Source organism: Culex quinquefasciatus, chromosome 1, assembly GCF_015732765.1.
Source record: "Culex quinquefasciatus strain JHB chromosome 1, VPISU_Cqui_1.0_pri_paternal, whole genome shotgun sequence".
Classification (NCBI taxonomy): domain Eukaryota; kingdom Metazoa; phylum Arthropoda; class Insecta; order Diptera; family Culicidae; genus Culex; species Culex quinquefasciatus.
The window spans coordinates 82,740,655-82,761,837 of NC_051861.1; positions in this window are offsets into that span (position 1 = coordinate 82,740,655).

Here is a 21,183-nt window from a genome sequence, read left to right on the forward strand (position 1 = left end):
TTCGCGAGATTCGTGCGGCTGGCTCTCCCCGATCTCCTGTGCTGGCTCACCTAAAGAGCAGAGTTTAAACCACTCGGCCATCTGGTTGAACGGAAAGCTTTTGGGATAACTGGCGCAAAAGGTACTCGGCATTTGAGTGACCAAAGGAATGAGCAAAGGTCACTCAGCAAGAAAGCTCTACTCTGCGGCGTGTACGTTTAATACAGTTTAGGTATTTCTACTTCCCAATCATACCGACTGTACTTTTACTCCCTATGTACTCGTTACAAGAGAGGGGGGAAAAGGTAAATCTGCCTTTGAGTGCAAGTGTATAACTTGAAGTGTTCGAAAGGTACTTGATGTCAGTCATAACTCATTGAGAAGTTTACTTCCAGTGAAGTGCCGTGCTTCTCCATCAATACTTTTATTTTTGGATTTTGATTTAATTAGTATGCGTTAAGGAAAATTGGGATTGGAGGACAGTCTACATTAGAAGCACAAACACCAAAATACAAAAAAGAAACAGTACTCTTGCATTTAATATAAATATTTAACTCTAGATTTAGACATCAAGAACCAGCTCGGTTGTATAGAGGAGAAAAGCAACTCGGGAAAAAATTATGAGGCTAGGAATTTTGACAGGTATGATTTTCATAAAGTATTCGCCTCCTTTTCTCTCCCACAGAAAACTTGGGAACGAGGTAGCTGTCAAACTAGGCCAAAATGTTAAAGTCACTCACAAAATGAACTTTGAGTGATTTGAGTTCATTTCTGACGTCACGATTTTCTCCTCTATTCTCGATATGATTCATCTAGAGAACCTTCAAAGAGAAATGACATGGCACTCAAACACAATAAAACTCGCTCTCCTGTCTCTTTCCCGCTCATGTGCTTCTAAACGAAGGAACTCAATTTTGACAAGTAATTCAAGCGCTGCACTGAGTGACGACGCTTCTCTCTCTCAGGTTCTCTAGATTCATCTTACACTCACACTTCATTTGACTTTGATGTATTTATCCTTTAATAGAGGAGAAAATCGTGACGTCAAAAATGAACTCAAATCACTCAAAGTTCATTTTGTGAGTGACTTTAACAGTTTGGCCTAGTTTGACAGCTACATTGGCCCCAGTTTTCTGTGCGAGAGAAAAGGAGGCGAATACTGAAAATCATACCTGTCAAAATTCCTTGCCTCAAAATTTTGTCGCGAGTTTTTTTTTTATTCATAACATATTTTTATTAGGTCCTTTTAGGTGCTACGACCAGGTTAGGACCGAGGATCAGTTTACAATCAAAATATAAAATAAAAATAAACTCATTACACTACATAATTGGAGATCATGTAACTGACGAGGGTTACTTGTTCCAAGCGGGTCTTGCAGGTTTTGAATCTGCCGATGTACTCGGAGAAAATGCCCCACAGTTCAGCAGAACTGTAGAGCACCTCCCTGGCTTCCTCTTTCGTGGCTCCACCGTCTCGGGAGCTTCCTTGGCTGCTTCTTGCGGGGCGAGGGCGATCCTTCGATGTTCCGTCCGGGACTGCACCCGGCAACGGAGGGAACTCCGCCGGCGTGAACGCCGGAACTGCAGGACTCTGCTTCTCCGCCTCCCTTGCCGGCGGTATCGGTTTCGACGCCTGCTGGCACCTCCGGATAAAGTCCGCACGCTTAGGGCAGCTGCGGTCTGTGGCTTCGTGGGCTCCAGAGCAGTTGGCACACCGCTTCGGCTCGGCTTCTTGGACTTTGCACTCGTCCGTCTTGTGGGGACCCCCACAATTGTTGCACCTCCCTTTCAGGTGACAGTTCCTGGTTCCATAACCAAGCTGCAAGCAGTTCCTGCACTGGGTCACGTTCGGCCGCTTGTTCCGGTAGGCCTCCCATCGGATGATAGTGCTTGCCACAAATTTCATTGCAGAGAGCTTTAGATTGGTGTATCCCTTGGGGAAGACCACAATGTACGGTGTTTCGTCCACGGTGGACTTTTCCTTCCGCTTGATGACATGCACCTCCAGCGCGTCCAGCTTGAGATCTCTCTTTAGCAGGTACTTGACCTCAACCGGTTTCAGTTCATCAGGCAAACCACGAAGAACCACCCAATGATTTCGTTCGCTCCGTCGTTCGTGGGTGTAGAATTCCACTTTCTTTCTCTTGAGGAGCTTCTGCAACTTGTCAAAATCTTTGACAGAGAAGCAGGTCACCTTGGTTCCAAATCGGGTTAGTTTGTAAATCGGATTGAAACCAAATTTACAACTTTCCACTATCGCCACGAGCTTGTAAAAATCCATGGTGTTCTTCACCACCAAAGGTGGTTGCTTTTGTTTACCTGCCGACTGGCCGGGTGGTGGAACCGCCGGGGCGTCCCCTCCTCCTGCTGGGCTGGCATTGTTGTTGTTTTTGTCGCCCGCTAGCGCGCTGAATTTGTTGCTGTTGAGCAAGGTCTTCTCAACTTTTTCTCCTTCGATGCCGATTCCAGTGACCTCGCTGGACTTCTTCCGCTTCCGACTCCCGCGGACGGGACGAAAATCCTCCTCGGAGGATTCCTCCACCTCCATCCGTCAAAAACTTCCAAGCACGCGAGAATTCTATAGAGGTTTACTATATTGTGGTTTGGTTGAGCGTTTTAGCAGAATGCATTATTATGAATACAAAAACACGAGTTGTTCCTTTTAATTCCGCTATATATTTTTAAAATCATGACAGATACGTATTTCGTCTTCTACTTGCAGAACACTGATGAAGTCTGCATGTAGAAGATGAAATACGTATCTGTCAAGATATTAAAAATATATAGCGGAATTAAAAGAAACAACTCGTCTGTATACTATATTGTTTTTACTCACCCATCTCGATTTTTTATTTACGTATAAATACTTTTTTGACGATTTTACAAATAAGACACTTTAGAAAGCAGATCTTCGTAAATTAAGAATAAAATCACTAAATGACTATTATTCTATCAAACTCACCATCTTTCACTTTCAAAAAAAATCAAACCATCCACATTAACGACCCCCGGGTCTTTTGTGGTCTCTATTGCAAGTTTCTGCTCGAACCTAGGAGTCCGAAGGCTTGAATGGGGAGAACACCCAAACCTCTTTTTACTCCAAGGAACCTTCCACCCCAGTGTTTGAACTGACGACCTTTGGATTGCGAGTCCAACCGCCACCAGCGATTCCACCGGAGTAGGCTTGGTTTGGTGTGTTGTGTGTACTTATGGCATGGAGACAACTCCTACACCTGAAATGACTTAACGGCCTAACAACCAAGGCCGGGACCGACATTTTACTTCCTCATCCGATGGAAGGTTGCAGCAGATGGGAATCGAACCCAGAATCATCCGCTTACAAAGCGGACAGCGTAACCATTCGGCCACGCACTGCCACTGTCTTTCACTTTCACTCTCACTCATTCATTCTCACCAACTCACTTACTGTCACGTACTGAATTATTCATTCACTCACTGTCACTCGATTATACTTGCATTTTCACAAATCTCACTCTCGTTCACTCATTCACTCACTAGTTCTCAATCGATTACTTTTTCATTAAAACTGTATGCGTCTTTTCACGATACTTCTAAAAAAATCAATTTTTTCGCTCTACAGCATTGCGTTGGCGTTCTAGATTGCGAGATTCCTACTCGGACCTAGGTGTTCGAAGGCTTGATTATTGAGGCAATTGCAAAACTCTTTTTACACCTAAAGCTTCCATCCACCCCGGGATTCGAAACTGCGACCTTTGGATTGTGAGTCCAACTGCCTACCAGCGACTCCAACGAGACAGGACCCAGGGTGACGACCCCTACACCTGGACTGAATTATCAAGGGAATAATAGAACAAGGAAAATCACATATCCGCAAGGGTAATGTCAAGATTATTGAGGTGAACACCGATAACGCGATTGAAAATTAAAGTGGAGGAATAAAATTCTTAACTACTTATTTAACATTTATCTGGCCTCCACATTATTTTGCAACTCAAAACCAGTTGGAGAAATGAAAAAATAAATTTTGCTAAAAATTTACTTACCCTGACCCGTTTGCACCTACGTCAAAAACCAAGATTGTTTACTTTTTACTCTTTGGTCTGACAGATTTGGTCAGACAGTTTTTTCATGGATTTTGGTCTGGATCAAGCGAGGATTAGACACAGCACCCTCTTGGAAATTATCAAATCTTTTGATAAAAATATTTCAGAAATTACAACATCAAGCCTGACATTTCAAAAGGGCCAGAACATTTGTTTAACCCCTTCCCGCCCAGAGCAAAATCGAGATTTTTTCGGGTTTCCTTGCCATTTTCTACAGCATTGACTAAATTGGATGGAATTTGAATTGGAGGCAGTAAACATCTTAAATGACACTGTGCAGGAAGATTGAGATCATTTCATTCATTAGTTTTAGAGAAATTGCAATTTGAAGAGAAAAAATAGTGATGTAACCATAGACCTAAGAGGGTTAAAGAACTTCAAAATAAAAGTTACAGCTTGAGTTGCAGTGATGTTTACTGTTGGTTGAAAAAATGATGTTTGGAAATTTACATACACAAGAACTGATTCAATTTATCAAAAATTTACATCAAAAATTACCTGAAATTAATCAAAACAGTGTAATGAATCGAAAAAAAAATCGATTGTAAATCTTGTTTTATTGATGAAGTTGTTTTCAGAACTGTTTTAAATTCTGACGGGAATACAAACCTAAGAACAAATATTGAAGTAAAACAAAAATATTGTCTCACTTTTTGTTAAAGTAAAATAAAAAATAGGCATTTTATTGAAGACACGCCATACCATTTTGTGTGGACAGTTGCCAACGTGTATGAAGACTTGTGTGGACAAACTCACGATGTAAAATGTCTGCTTTGAAAGCTAAAAAAAAGTTTCAGGCAAATCGAAAATTCAAATGAAATCCATTTCAGGTTTTTGAGGAGAATTTCTCCTTTTAAAATATAACTTAAATCATAAATCCAGCAATTGATGCTTAGAAACGCATCATTCATCACCAGCGCTTATAATTGGAAAATTGCGTTCCATTCATCAAATTTCCTCGTTTCATTACAAAACACGATGCAAACAAATCTCCAGGTCTTAATTTTCCTCCCTCCCCGCACTTAAATACTAGCAGATGTGTTTTTCGCCTCCTTTGAAAATTGCTTCCAGGGACTATAAATTTTAATGACTACGGAATTGAAGTACATTAATCATTTGATTCACACAGCTCAAGTCCTCTCCCCACACACCCACACAGAGCTCATGTGAACAAAGCTGCAGAGAATTTTTGAATACAAACACACACTTTCACAAATGATGCCTTAAGAAGTGGGAGGGAAGAGATAATTTTCCGGCCCAAAAGGAAGTGAAACTTGGAAGCTTTCCATTTCGTTTTCCCTCACCCTCCCCTTTTCCCCGCGCCAAATATTTGATTGAAGATCGGAAAAACTTTCGCCAAGCCGAGCCGAACAGCAGCTATCCTGTTTCTGAATTCAATTATCATATTAAATGAGCGAAAAGCAGCAGCAGCAGCAGTTCGGAAGCCCCCAACTTGGCTGAAAGCATAAAAAGTGGAAAAAAGTTGCTCATCGACCGGAAAGCAGGACGCAGGTTTTTTCGGCCACGTGCCGTCATTTCTAGAGCCTCCCCCGAGGAGGTTTAATTTTTTTTGGATAATTATTAAATTTTAAAAACATTGCGCTATGTTTGTTTTGGATTTCTTTTTTCCCTCCGTAATCCACTCTGCTCTCATTAATTGGTTTAAATTATTTCTCATCTTTGTGATGAAAAAAAAAATAAATGTAGCTTTTTCAGAGAAGGTTGCACACACACACATCACAAAAGAGTACAAGAAGAAATAAAATGGAGAACTTTATTAGTTTAACTTAAAATGGAGTGCAAACTACACGGAGGGAGAGGGTAGCACTACACCTCTGAAAGAAGTCAAAAGTCGCAGGAGGACGGAAAAGTTTTTCTCCTCCCTACTGGCAAGAAAGACAATAATGATATTAGCTTATTTGTGTGTGAGTGCAGAAAAAAAAAACAGTTGAATGTGGTACATGGCACGCGAGGTGTGGGTAATTTGATTGCTTGCATATGTTTGTACTCTGTGGAATCAATTTAAAAACATTATTCTACATGAAAGCATGGAAGCTCGAAAAGCTTGAATTGTTAATAAAGCTAAAAATGCACGAGGAGCTAAAAATGCACCTAAAACTTATTCAGTTTTAAAGCATGAAAGTGTAGTTTTTGGAGTGTTACATTAAAAAACATGTTTGAACAATTGTGTTTGAACTCAACTTGAAAAGCATAGTTTTTGAAAAATGATTGTTTTGGAAAATATCAAACCTATCATGAAAAAACTAATCGACAATGACTTGACTTATTTCATGGGATTGAAACTCGTCTGAAAAACCTGTATAATTTTCTTCGTCAAAACGGTGGCGCCGCGTGGTGGTAGCTGCCCTGTTTATTACACTGTGAAATTATCCATGGCTAATCCAAGGAACCAAAAGGTGGCAACAAAAATGTCCGTCCAAAAGGGGTGCTGCAAATTTTTTTATTATTTTTATAAAATGTTCCAACAAATCAGCAACAATTTACAAGTTTGATAGTCAAAGTACACTTAAAAGTTAGTTTATTTATTTGTTTTTGCAAAACCGCATTTTTTTTATTAACCAAAGTGCCAAAAATATTCGTAAAGGGTACAGTTTTCTTCAGAATTTTTTTCATAGCTTTTTTTCATACAATGCTCATTTGCTGTGCTATTATTTTCGGATAGCTTTCTAAAAAATTTCTGTATAAACTTATTTTTTAAATTGGACAGCAAATTTACTATGATACAATGCATCTTAAATGTTATGAAAATGAGTTTGCTTAGTGTAACCATATCGGCTCCTTTTTTTAAATAACTTTAACTAGGAAACTAGCAAATCAAACTCTAATGTTAAATATAAGACTATTTAAAAATTGAAAATGGCCGAAATAACGATTTTAAGTCCTTCTGAAATGTTATGCCTGCTTTTAGAATTAAGAAAATATTTGTACTACCAGAATTTTGAAATGTAAGTCGTTAATTTAAAAATATAAAAAAATGATCATAGAATTGAGAAGGATTTTGTTGAAAAAATAAATATAAAGTTATTATTGATTAAAAATTATATGTTACATCTTGTTCGGCCCAAACCGAAATGTTGCCCCAAAGTTGTGCAACTTTGCCCAGTGTACGCCACCCCACCCCTGCAGCGTTGACAGAAACGGTGCTGCCAACTTTGACAGCCGAAAACAACGGCGCGACGACGAGTTCGCGCGCAAACGACCGAACGTGCGAGAAGAAGACAGCAGCGAAACGGCGTGCAAAGGCAAGTCGCAAAGAGGAACGCGAAGCGTGAAGATCGACGTTGTAAATAGTGATCGGAAATAGAGAATATTTTTAAGAGAAAGGTTAACTTTGACGTGTTTGACTTGTCCGAAAAGTGGTCTAAGAATCTCCGGTGAGTGTTACAGTCCGCTCAATCAAAACCGTCCACCTCGCCCAAATAACGTTGCCTCTGGCCGCAACACATCTGAAAAAAAGATTTTTGTTTTTTTTTGTGTGTTAATTGATATTGTTTCCAAAAAAACATTACTTGGCCAAAAATAAAACGTCCATCACACAATATCGCTCAAAATTAAGCAGTTTTTGTCTACTATCCGGTCTGTCTACTGTCCGGGAATTCCCGGGTTTTCCCGTAAAAAAAATATTTCCGTTTCCTGGAAAATTTGCAAATTGCTCCCCGAAATACAAAGGGAAGAACACTGAAATAAAAAAAAGTACCAAATTACTAAATTCCAGGAATATTGCCTCCTTTCCTTATTAAGTAATCCAAAAAACCCAATTACTAAATAAGGAAAAGGGGGGAAATTCCAATTTTTTTTGGAATTTCATACTTTTTTTTTATTTGTATGTATTTGTATTTTCTTAACTTTTTTCACCGATGTAAAGTATTACAAAAACAAAAACATAACATGAATGAACTTTTTTGGATTTGATTTAATTTTTCTCAAGTTATATGTTATGTTATATAATCTCAAAGACTGAACCATTCAAAACTGAGAATAGCTCTCGCAAATTTGTTAGGCAACAGAAATTACAATTTCGTTGCTTGAAAATGTTTTTTTTTATATTTTTAGTGAGCTTTTAAGAATAGAAGTATTTGTGACATATGAAGCCAAGAGAAAAACCCACATTTTTTACATTTTCGTTTACCTCCTACTGGCTCAACAAAATTGGATGAAATTTGAATAAGTGCACTTGTATAAGCATGCTTGTAAATATCCTTGTGTTTGGATTGCAAGAAATTTTTTGTTAAGATCCAAGAAACAAAATTTTGATTTCAAAACAAAACAATTTCTCGAAAATTTCAGTTCTAAGAAAAACAACTTTTTGTGCTATGGAAATTTGTTTAACCGAAGGCATTTATTGAACTGAAAACCATTAAGCAAAAAAAGGTAACAAATTAAAAAATGGGAAAACCCGGGAAATTCTTGTAAAATTTCCCGTTTCCCAGGATTTTTGTTACCACCGGAAATTTGACGCTCTAATAAAAATATATAAATAAAAGTAATGATTTGTAGGATTTTTTTTAATAATTTTGAAGTAAATTCATTTATATCTAACCTTCTGAATCAGTCTTTCAACAGCCGGCTGTCTAAGAATGAATCAATTTTAGCCTAACAAAAGTTAAACATAAAATTTCCCGACAAAAGCACCTTATGTTAGACTTGGAATAATAAACTTAAAAAAATAAACCATACACAAAATTCCGTTTATTCTTCTCCGGTTATCATTTATTCTGTTTTTTATATTTATTTATTTCTTTTGAAACTACCGAAATCTGCGTTAAACTATTCGACTAAGTTTTTTTCCATAATTTATTACAATCTCTCCACTCCGCTCTTAATAATTTGATATTTTTCAGCTGGTTTGAAGTTAATAAAGTAATTGAATGTTTTTGATTATAATATTTTTTTAATACTTTGTATTATATATTTTTACAGTAAACACAACATTCACAACAATAATGAAAAAATAAACCGAAACTTCTCTGCCCCGAGCATGGGTAAATAACAAGGGAAATGCGTAATAATACCTTTCTCTGGTATCAATACCAAATTTTGGTATTCCTGGACCCTTTAAAATTTGTCTTAAGGATTATGCAAGGGCAAAATGTGGTATCATACCAATTTAAGGTATAGTTTTGATATTGCAAAATTGCCGAATTTGTCAATGATCGAACACCACATTTTGGTATTCTTTTGATATTACAGTATTTTATCAAATTCCTCTGCAACTATGGGAAAATTTTGACCAATTTTGACAAAATAATTAATTTTGCGCTATAATGATGTCTCAAAGCGAATGCTTTCATTCAAAACCGGAAATTTCAAACTTGATTTTAAACATTTTTGATATACCCTCTACAGAAATGACTTGAAATTGTGGAAAATTTTCTGAGTCAGGATGGCACATTTTGGTATTATTTGAATATTGAAAGGTCTCATCAATTTTCTCTGAAATTATGGGAAATCTGTTAAAAAAAAATTTACGAGTTAATTAATTTTGCGCTAAAATGACTTGAAACCCAAAAATGTTAAAGATGATTTTAAAAATTAGTGTGATATACCCACTAATATTTTTTTCAAAAACGTTGAAATATCTCTAAGTCGGGATAACCAAATACTTTGAAAAACGAGTCAATCGACAGATTAATGAATTTTGGTGAATTTCAATTCAGTTTCATTTTAATAATACTTATTTTTCAATCTTGTTATTTTTCAGAAGCTTCAAGAACTTCAAGCACAGGCCGTTCATCAATGACAAATGCATTCGGTGTGGTGAAGAATATCACTAAGAACAACATGGAATCATCAGGTGAGTAGATTTGGCTGTTGCATATGAATAATTGGGTCCTAAAATGAAGCTTAGATTGCTGATATTATTGTTAACAGCGATAAAGCTTATTATTCTGAGTACAATGACACTTTGTACGACCACAAAGAGTTTAAAATTGATTTTTAAATCAATTTTGAAAAATTAACCTCGCGGTCCTTTTTGACAGAAAAGCTCCTACTTGACAGCTCGTTTCAAGGGGACCATAGTTGATCCATCGATAAAATGTTGTCCAGTCAAAAAAATTTTTTGCATTAAAATGAAAAAAAAAATGATCAGAAATGGTTTTTAATCGTGTTTTTTACCATTGTACATAAAAATGGACATAGGGCTTTAGTACCCATTTTCCGTTTTTTCACTAACTGCAACTGCTGCACTAAAAATGGTATGAAAATACCAAATTTTGGTATTACTTGGGCAAATAACAGAGACCAAAATGTGCCCTTGGTTGCCCAGTAATAGATGGTAAAATACCATGAAATCATACCAAAATCATGTATGTGAAAGACCACAGGAATACCAAAATATGATTTTCCAAGGGCGCGGGAATACCTAAAATTAAAACCATGGCAATACCAAGTTTTGGTATTCAAGCAATGTTCAAAATCCAGAAGACCTCAACTTGGTATTGAAATGGTTTTATTTTGAGGTATTATTTTACCCTTGGAATAACATGGTTTGGTATTGTTGTGCCCTTACACATACAAGATTTTGGTATGATTTCATGGTATTTTACCATCTATTACTGGGCAACCAAGGGCACATTTTGGTCTCTGTTATTTGCCCAAGTAATACCAAAATTTGGTATTCCCGTGTTATTTACCCCTGCTCGGGGCGGTAAACACAACGCAGTAGGGCTGGTCACTTTTCTTTTTATAGTGCATTTTTGAGTGTTCTCGGATGTACTGCAATTATTAAAATTGACTAGAAGAGTGCTTGGCGAGTAATCTTATTACAAGACGTTTGTGTTAGATTAAATTAGATTAGATCAAATGTTGGAAAGCGTGAAAGCTCGCATTACTTAGTCTAAAAATTTGAAAATCAAAAAATGCAAGAGAAGTTCGTTAAAAGCATGCATTTTCAGCTTGAAAAGATTTTATTATAGTAACTCAACAAGCTTTTCCATCAAATTATTTGGTATGTTGGAATGTCTTGGGTCATCAAGAGATTCCTGGAGGTTTATAATAAATGTATGTTATAGTTCGATTCCTTTCTGCTCCAACCTTCCATCGGATGGGAAGAAAAACGTCGGTCCAGGTCATGGATGTTGTTAAGCCGTTAAGTCATTCCAAGTGTATGAGTCGTCTCCATGCTATAAGTACACACAACACAACAAACCAAGCCTACTCCGCACCATGGGGTATTTCCATATAAGCGAGCGGCCAAAAATATTTTTTTGCTTTTTTGTGACTTTTTTGTGTTGTTTGTACTTAGTATAATGAAAACAAATGAATTTTGATATTTTTCCAAAAAAAGTTTAATTTTCGATTTTTTTATACATTTGAGGCCACATGCATTAAAGTGGTGAATTTAAATATTCTTGCTCTGTCTATTTGATGCACGGAATGGCGGTTTATGCTATGTTAAAGTTTCTGATTTACGTTCAATCTCCCTCCCCTTCTTCTTGAGTTAAAATCCACCTCTCTTTGAATGAATTTCTAATTTTAATAAACGTACCTAAGTACCAACAAAGTCATGAATATCAAATCAATTTCAAAACATGCATAGTAGGTACATTATTTCTTCCTCTGCAGGTAAAATAATATGCTTTTAACCAAGCGTATACGCGAAATCATTCATTTTCCTGCATGAATCAAAATATTCAAAATGGCACAACTCAAAAAGTGCACATAAGTGCACTTTGAAATTTAGAGACAAGTTAGGACATGGTTCAAATTTTAGGCTGCAAAATTTTCAGATCGCACAAATGCACACAAAAAAAGTACTCCATTAACAAAGTTGAAAAAACTAAATTTTGAATAATAATCCATCTTTTTTGATTTTTATTATTATTTTTAGCGTGTAAAAGTGTGTTTTGAAAAATGTTATTGAAAAGTTGAATCAATTACCTTTCTGAATATATATAATGATGCAGGAAAAAATACATAAACAGCTACACAGTACAACTATGAAAAATAATCATTTTTTTGTCAAAAAACATGTTTTTTCTTACCATTTTCGCCTTTGAAGGTCTGCAATTCAGTGAATTTTGATCCTACAACTTTCAAACTCCTGATTTTTCTTAGTTAGAATGTTTATTTTCGAAAAAAAATACCAAAAAAATAATTAGAGTATGTCGGTTTTTCGATTTATGGCCGCCTGAAACCCCATAGTGCTCCGGTGGAATCGCAATTTTGTACAATTCAAAGGTCGCCAGTTCGAACTCTGGGGTGGAAGGTTACTTGGAGTAGAAATAGGTTTGGGTGCCCTCCCCATTCAAGTTTTCGAACTCCAAGGTTCGAGCAGAAACTTGCAATAGATACCAAAAAAGACCTGGGGTCGTTAATGTGGATAGTTTTTAGTACAATTTATCATTATAATTTCCTAAATTTGGACTGAGGATTCTTATTTTAAGTGAAATTTAATTTTATGTTATTCATAAAGCAAAATAATATATAAAAAAAATAAAATTCATATTTTTTAAAGGCTTTTTATGTTTTTAATCGATTTCACAAAAATAAATCAAAATTCAATTGCAGATGATATTCAATTTACGTAACTGAACCAGTTTTCCCAACTTATAATACATTTTCCCAACCCATTCCAAGTTGATTTCAGCAAAAAAAACCACATCACAGTCAAGCTGGGAAAAACTGACGACGACGTCGTCGGTGGAAAATCGTCCGTCTAGCTGGCTGGCGATGACGGTGGAGGAAGTGAAAATTGATTTGCTGTGAAATTTTCCCAGGCACCATGGAAAAGAGGAGATGGGGTGGTCAGTGCAATGTGTGAGAAAACTCGTTCGATTAGCAGCTGACAGATGCCTTCTGGTCAGCTCCGGCCATCAGCAAATTGAAATGATGGCACACACACACACAAGACGATGTGGCGGCATCGATGTTTTAGACGAAAACATTGTGTGTGAGTTGTGTTGGGAAACGACATTCATTCATTGTCGAGCAGAAACTATTTTCATTTCCTTCGGGGAAAATTATCTCAGTTGAACAAGAAAGAGCAATTAAGGTTGATGAATTTAATCGTGAATCATTTGAATATGGGAAGATTCTTGTCTAAATTTCAATAAATTCCAACAAATTCAATAAATTTCAAGAAAACTTTAATTTCAAAACCCATAAATATCCCATAACTCGACAAATTCAATAAACCCGCTGCCGCAATTTAAATATTGCAAATTCTATTCAGGCCATGTCCGTTAAACTTGCTTTGAACTGTCTTATCTAATATTCATCCCTGGATGGCTCTGCATCTGCCGGGGCTACCTTCGAAGAACCTTTCAAGATGTTGGTTTTCGACGACCGACATTCCTTGGCCCCTCTCGAATATGGTCAGCGATATAGAAGAAGGAATCTGTCAGGTACAATATATGGTGCACGGTGGGTTTAAAAATCAAAATTGAAAAATAACCTTACCTTCAAGTCAAAATTAACGTTTGTTTACTTGATTTTACAAGGACTTGACTTGAACTTGAACTTGACCTAAAGTTGGCTTTATTTGAATCTAAAAATTTAAAATTTTAAATTGAGCTTTCAACCCGCCGTGCACTCTTCCCAAACCAAAACCCTCTTCGAACTTTAGATCCCCAGTATATTCCACAAAATGTGCCATAAATTGTCCGTACCCGGTATCGCTTCTCTATCATGGATTCCGGTACACTTTTCCTTCCACAATTTCACCTGACCCCTCCCCTCCTCACGCTGCCCAAACAAAGATAAATGATGTTTTCTTTTGTGTTTCCGCTCCCCTTCCCCCAGCCCCCCGAGTCCTCCCTATAACATATACACCGTCATATTCCCTCTGGAGACTGCAGCACATCCCACACGGCGTAGTGCAGGTTTGCATACGGGATCGTTCGAATATTACGTGACGCATTTTTTTTTTCAATTTCGAAACCACCCTTAAAAAAAGGTCAAGTTCAAGACAAATTTAAGTCAAATTTAAGTCAAATTCAAGCCAAGTTCAAGTCAGTTTCAATTTCAAGTCAAGTTCAAGTCAAGTTCAAGTCAAGTTCAAGTCAAGTTCAAGTCAAGTGCAGGTCAAGTGCAAGTCAAGTGCAAGACAACTTCAAGTCAAGTTCAAGTCAAGTTCAAGTCAAGTTCAAGTCAAGTTCAAGTCAAGTTCAAGTCAAGTTCAAGTCAAGTTCAAGTCAAGTTCAAATCTAGTCCAAGTCAAGTGCAAGTCAAGTTCAAGTCAAGTTCAAGTCAAGTTCAAGTCCAGTTCAAGCCAAGTTCAAGCCAAGTTCGCGTTCAAGTTAAGTCATGTTTGAGTCACATCCAAGTCTAATTCAAATTCAAAAGCGTTACGTAATCACCAACCATCCCCTTCCCAGCTCCTCCACTCGTGTACAAGAAAGAGAGCCAGCGGTTTGAGGACGCCACTTCAGGCAACGCGGCGGGGACATTCTTCTGTGCAATCTGCTGGTTGGATGGTTGGTTGGCTGATGTGTCACATCCGAAGGTAGCAACAGCCTGTCAACGCTGCAGCAGTGGCATTAGAAAGCTTGGTAATGTCCTTTCCAAACATCAGCGGGGGCTCGGAGGAAGAGGAGGGGGCGGGGGGTCTCTTCAAGAGACGTGCTTCGTTTTGTAGACGTTCGTTGGAGGGGCGCATATTTGTTCCGGGAAGAAATGGCACGGTGGGAAATTGATTGTAGAAAGTTATGTTTTGTTAACTTCCCTATTACGGATTTTAGGATTGATATAGCGTTTTGAGGAACTTAGAAACAAATAAAATAAATTAAACAAATTAAACAAATAAAACACACTAAACAAATTTTACAAATTTTACAAATTTTACAAATTTTACAAATTTTACAAATTTTACAAATTTTACAAATTTTACAAATTTTACAAATTTTACAAATTTTACAAATTTTACAAATTTTACAAATTTTACATATTTTACAAATTTTACAAATTTTACAAATTTTACAAATTTTACAAATTTTACAAATTTTACAAATTTTAAAAATTTTAACAGATTTAACAAAATCAACAAATTGAAATTGAACATATTGAACAAATAAAACAAATAAAACAAAAAAATAAAATAAACAAACTTAACAAATTGAACAAATTTAACAACTAAAACAAATAAAACCAATCAGACAAATTTAACAAATTTAACAAATTTAACAAATTTAACAAATTTAACAAATTTAACAAATTTAACAAATTTAACTAATTTAACAAATTTAACAAATTTAACAAATTTAACAAATTTAACAAATGTAACAAATTTAACAAATTTAACAAATTTAACAAATTTAACAAATTTAACAAATTTAACAAATTTAACAAATTTAACAAATTTAACAAATTTAACAAATTTAACAAATTTAACAAATTTAACAAATTTAACAAATTTAACAAATTTAACAAATTTAACAAATTTAACAAATTTAACAAATTTAACAAATTTAACAAATTTAACAAATTTAACAAATTTAACAAATTTAACAAATTTAACAAATTTAACAAATTTAACAAATTTAACAAATTTAACAAATTTAACAAATTTAACAAATTTAACAAATTTAACAAATTTAACAAATTTAACAAATTTAACAAATTTAACAAATTTAACAAATTTAACAAATTTAACAAATTTAACAAATTTAACAAATTTAACAAATTTAACAAATTTAACAAATTTAACAAATTTAACAAATTTAACAAATTTAACAAATTTAACAAATTTAACAAATTTAACAAATTTAACAAATTTAACAAATTTAACAAATTTAACAAATTTAACAAATTTAACAAATTTTACAAATTTAACAAATTTAACAAATTTAACACATTTAACAAATTTAACAAATTTAACAAATTTAACAAATTTAACAAATTTAACAAAATTAACAAAATTAACAAATTTAACAAATATAGCAAATTTAATAAATTTAACAAAGTTAACAAATATAACAAATTCATCATATTAAAAAAAATTACAAATTAACAGCTGAATCAAATTAAACAAATTCAGAAAAATATCCAAATGAAAATAACAATATTTTTGGCATAAGTATGCAATTTTTGAAATAAAATATTTGAAACTTTGGAAAAAAAATGATTTGTTGACAATCATTGAACTTGATTGAAATTGTTGGACCAAGAATTCCATGCGTTGTTTTTCAATTTATTTAAATAAAATTTGGATTTGGGTTCTGATTTGAAAAATAAATTAACAGCGTAAATTGGACTTGTGGACTATGTTGTCACTAGAATTGGATATGACAATTTTGAAATTGATTAGGATTTGGATTGAAAATGATTGGATTTGACGCTAGTCTATGTAAACTTGGACATCTAAACTAAATTTTGGAATGAATTTGGAAGAAAAATTGTCGACTTTAAATTTTATTTGTAATTTTAAATTGGACTTGACAATCGATAAGGAAGCATATCTGGAAATGGTACTGCAAACTATCATTTTTTGTGTAAAATTCATTGTGTGCCACGACATTCACTTGAGCAAACTCAATTCCAACAAAACACCTACATCTGTCCCATCTGTCAATTCTGTCAAAACTATCGTTCCAATTTTCTCTTTGTGTGCGCTTCGAGTGTGCTCCTAATACGTTTGTCAAGATAGTTTGCTTGCAGCAGCACCCACCCCCCTCATATGACACTAAATCCCATCAGTTTGAAACATTATTGTCATACACTTTGCTTCTGCTTTTTTACTTTCATTTCCCGTTCCCTCTCCTTTTTCGATTTTTCTCGAACGAAGTGTTTTCTCAAGAAGCCCCCGAACGTATACTCCTTGCTTTTCCTGATTCAACTTTGCTACCAAGAGAGAGCGAGTCCATTAACAAAGTGGCTGAAATTGAATCAAAACAAATTTTAAACTCTGCGCACTCTTGCGTGAACTTCGATTCGATCCACCTAGTGAAAAGTTGATAGCTTGAACTCAAAAATAAAATTCAAAAACTCTGTTCTTAAAAGTAATTACAGTTTGAAAAAAAATATACAAACGATTTGTACTAAATTGTACTAAAACTTGAAAATCCCTCTGTTTCATCCAATTTTGAACAAAACTTTCCACTCGAAGCAAATCGCTTCCTCTTAAGAAGACACACCTGCCAATCCCCGGAAAAGGCTGTTCTAAACTTGATACGCGATAGCAGGGGGGCGGCCTTAAGCCAAGTATCGTTGTTGCTCCCCAAATTGAAATACGACGTACGTGCCGGGAATGTTTTCGATTCCCAACCTGCCCTCACCCGCCTATTCAACTTGATCCCGTCCCCGTCTGTTGGAGCGAACGATTATTACCCTGATCAGCGTTAAGCAGTTTTACTGACATTTACACAAACTCGTCGTCGTTGATACACTCGGAAAAGGGATACGAATTTGTTGGGGAAAGATCCGAGAGCAAAAATGGGGAGAAAGGCGAGATGAAACGGGATGCAACACATCTCCATTAGTGGCAATGTAAACAGCTTTGAGATAACAAAAGAAGCTTTCCGAAGATGAGCACGGAAAGGTGGTTTAGTACAGTTTTAGTACAAGCCTAATTTAGTACATCACTAGAACAAAATAGTACTCTTTCAACTTTATAGTACAATCTGAATATCTAATTATCTTAAAAATATAAATTAAAAAAAATCGAATGGCATCCAACAATGCTGTACTAAATCATGTACTAAACAACAAATTCATCAGTAAAATTCGTTTCAAGACTGCAATGCTTCAAAATATTTGATTTTTTTAAATTTTCTCCTTCCCGTTCCGGAAGCATCCAGGCAAAACGGTTCGAACTGCGGGCAATCCGAACCCCAAATCTGAGAAATCGAATCTTGGGTGCTTTGCGAAGTTCAAAGCCGCATCGTTGTCGTCAGCCTCGTTTATGTGCTTTTTCCAGGAATGAAGGCTCAGAGAGCCCATGGAGTCTTGGGAAGGGGGAAAACTTCTGGAGCAGATGCAACGAAACTGGTTTGAGGGATTTCAATAAACATACGAAGTTGGTCCTGTTCAAATTGATGAACTTGGTTGTGGGAATAGGTTTCTCATTTGAGTGTGTACGGGAGAGTGAGCTTATCTTTAGTGAGAAAGTTTCATATGAGTTTTCGAAGAAGGAAACGCAAATGTCTCTCTGAATAAACAAAAATGAAACAAATTACAAAATGTTTACACTTTTGAAACAAAAAGCATTAGCATTAGCATTAGCATTTGGAGGACGCCCCACCACCGGAAGGCTCCACAACGCTTATCCCACTGTTTGGTATGGCTGTATTAGACCCTCATCCGGAACAATAATCCAACACGGGAGATACCATGTCTTCATCTTTTGATGAGTGTGTAATACCTACGTCACCTTAGTGGTATAGATGTTTATAGGGAGGTTTTGGACTCAATAGGGGGATGGCGTCGCTATTTTTAGACCACGTTTTCCACTTTTGCTCATCGAAACTGACTACTTTATCGACTTCATTTTGCTGGGCGAGATAGGACGCCGTCTATTTTTAGACGATGACTCAGCACTTTTACACTCTTGCGCTTAAAAAAACCAGGTGGCAGCACGATGTAACGCCACGTCCCTATGTTAGTAGGAGAGGTAGAACCCTAGGATACACCTCGAAAGGCGTTGCGGGTTGGTTGTAACATTTTTCCTAATTCCAGTCCAGACTCACCAAGTCGCCATGGCCTAGTGGTTAGCATTTTTGCTTACCAATCCAAAGGACGGGGGTTCGAACCCCGCCTCCAGCGACTTTGATTTTTCGTTCATATTCAGCATTTCAAGTATTTCTATGTCCTTAACTTTCTCGATGGGAGCAGATGGGAATCGAACCCAGAACCATTCGCTTACAAAGCGAACACCGTAACCATTCAGCCACGGCCGCTCCTTGTTTACACTTTTTAAACAAAAATGTAAAAAATTGCAAATTTTACAAATTTTACAAATTTTACAAATTTTACAAATTTTACAAATTTTACAAATTTTACAAATTTTACAAATTTTACAAATTTTACAAATTCTACAAATTTTACAAATTTTACAAATTTTACAAATTTTACAAATTTTACAAATTTTACAAATTTTACAAGTTTTACAAATTTTACAAGTTTTACAAATTTTACAAATCTTACAAATTTTACAAATCTTACAAATTTTACAAATTTTACAAATTTTACAAATTTTACAAATTTTACAAATTTTACAAATTTTACAAATTTTACAAATTTTACAAATTTTACAAATTTTACAAATTTTACAAATTTTACAATTTTACAAATTTTACAAATTTTACAAATTTACAAATTTTACAAATTTTACAAATTTTACAAATTTACAAATTTTACAAATTTTACAAATTTTACAAATTTTACAAATTTTACAATTTTACAAATTTTACAAATTTTACAAATTTACAAATTTTACAAATTTTACAAATTTTACAAATTTTACAAATTTATAAATTTTACAAATTTTACAAATTTTACAAATTTTACAAATTTTACAAATTTAATACAAATTTTACAAATTTTACAAATTTTACAAATTTACAAATTTTACAAATTTTACAAATTTTACAAATTTTACAATTTACAAATTTTACAAATTTTACAAATTTTACAAATTTTACAAATTTTACAAATTTTACAAATTTTACAATTTTACAAATTTTAAATTTTACAAATTTTACAAATTTTACAAATTTTACAATTTTACAAATTTTACAAATTTTACAAATTTTACAAATTTTACAAATTTTACAAATTTTACAAATTTTACAAATTTTACAAATTTTACAAATTTTACAAATTTTACAAATTTTACAATTTACAAATTTTACAAATTTTACAATTTTACAAATTTTACAAATTTTACAAATTTTACAAATTTTACAAATTTTACAAATTTACAAATTTTACAAATTTTACAAATTTTACAAATTTTACAATTTTACAAATTTTACAAATTTTACAAATTTTACAAATTTTACAAATTTTACAAATTTTACAAATTTTACAAATTTTACAAATTTTACAAATTTTACAAATTTTACAAATTTTACAAATTTTACAAATTTTACAAATTTTACAAATTTTACAAATTTTACAAATTTTACAAATTTTACAATTTTACAAATTTTACAAATTTTACAAATTTTACAAATTTTACAAATTTTACAAATTTTACAAATTTTACAAATTTTACAAATTTTACAAATTTTACAAATTTTACAAATTTTACAAATTTTACAAATTTTACAAATTTTACAAATTTTACAAATTTTACAAATTTTACAAATTTTACAAATTTTACAAATTTTACAAATTTTACAAATTTTACAAAATAATAAAAATTACACAAGTTTAAGCAAAGCATTCTAGATCAACTCAAACAAAATACAGAAAAATATTGACGGATACATATTTCTTATCGAAGATATAAAAATAAGAACATTTTATGAAATTGATTAAAACAAAATGAAACTAAGCTCCTTAGAAAACCTAACCATAAAAAAAATCCACACAAAATTCACATAGCGTGTCATCCTCCCACCACCACAAAAAAGCTCTCCTGTTGAAAAGTGTCAACTTTGAGGTCATCTTATCACAAACACGTTTGCCATCCCCTTGGTATATGTACCCACCACCACCGGAAGTGTCCCCTGCTGTACACTGCTGTTCGTAGCCAAGGAAGAATCATTTCAAACAGCCTCGGAAGGAGCAGGGAAAAATCAATTTATCGTTATCCGCTCGTTTGCTACAGCAAACCGCAACCGGTTGCGAACATGTGTGTGGTGGAAAAAGTTTGTTTAAAGCTGGGAAGATTTGCACTGTGATGATTAATTGGGAAATTTTACGTGTTTTTCGTGTACAATTTGGTTGAAATTGTATGCAATATTTCGTTTTATTTCAGGTTAATTCAATACAGAAAAATCACATGGAACTCATGTAACAAAAGTATGAATAAAGCCGAAACTCGATTTAGCCTCAGAAAAAAATCGCATAAGATCACATGTAAAATTACGTGACTTTTTTCAACAGTGGCAGTGTTGCTAGAAAAGTGGTTTGTTCCCGATGTTCAGCCGGTCTTTGCTTTTTTTTCGTGCAGTTTGTTGATAAATTGGCTGTTTTTTCGTGTCGAAGAAGAACG